Source organism: Hipposideros armiger, unplaced genomic scaffold (genome assembly GCF_001890085.2).
Source record: "Hipposideros armiger isolate ML-2016 unplaced genomic scaffold, ASM189008v1 scaffold_662, whole genome shotgun sequence".
Classification (NCBI taxonomy): domain Eukaryota; kingdom Metazoa; phylum Chordata; class Mammalia; order Chiroptera; family Hipposideridae; genus Hipposideros; species Hipposideros armiger.
In genome coordinates, this window is record NW_017732012.1 from 539,071 (window position 1) to 540,091 (window position 1,021).

A 1,021-nucleotide genomic window follows, 5' to 3' on the forward strand; every position below is an offset into this window, starting at 1 on the left:
TCATGTTCCAAAGCTGTGCTGTGACTCAGATTTTGCTCTTTTGCCTTGAAATCCTCTGCTTAGTCAACAACACAAACTATTTCCTCTCCTACCTATTCTTCCTAGTGCTGATGGCAAGAGAAAATAGACAACATAATAATGTCCAGTCTCTGCTGGGTGTTACAAAGTGAGTGAGGAGGATATCTGTGCCCCACCCAAGGCAACTGTGATCAGTAAGAGGAGGTGTCAGAGAAAGAGCTTCTGCAATAGTGGTGGATGATCATTTCTGGGGTACTGAGATGCTCTGCAAGGAGAGTGTCACTTCTTTCTCTAATCCTGGAAGAAAACCAGTTAAGAAAACACTGGAGAGAGTCTCTAAATATAAGCACAAAGGTTTTCCTCTGTGCTGCCTTTCAGAAATCATTTGGCATATGAGGATTGGCGAAGAGTTTGGTGCTGAATTGCGGGCAACTGTTGTACCAAGTAGTGGTTTTTTGTTTGAATTGTGACATTCACTTCCCTTAGTAACCTGGTTCTTCCTTTTTCTTCAGATCCTCCTTTATCAACTGTAATGACCTATTTATCTTTGTAGATATTACTGGGAGCATATTCTGGCATTATTATTGATTATTAACAATAAGTATAATATGCATGATGCTATGGCCTGGTAGAATCAATTTAATCTCTGCCAAATATTAAACAGTATGCTATCAAAATAAATAATTACTTGGAATAGTCAGACTTAAAAGCATGAAATGAAGTACTTATCTCTAAGGAGATAAGTACTAAATAAGGGCATATATTCAAAGACGTTTTAGGGGTATGGTATTAAACAGCAAAGTTCACTGTTCTTTCCGTAGGATATGCTTACCAATTAAATGTTCAATAGACAATAATTGCATTTCAGTAAAGAGGTGACAAGGAGCAAAGCCTAGCTGACTGATTAGGCTAGTGAAATTGATGAGAGACAGCTTATAAATTTTTGACTGCCACTCTAGTTTACCAATAAGAGTGAAGAGTTTATGTCCAATCAATACATTCT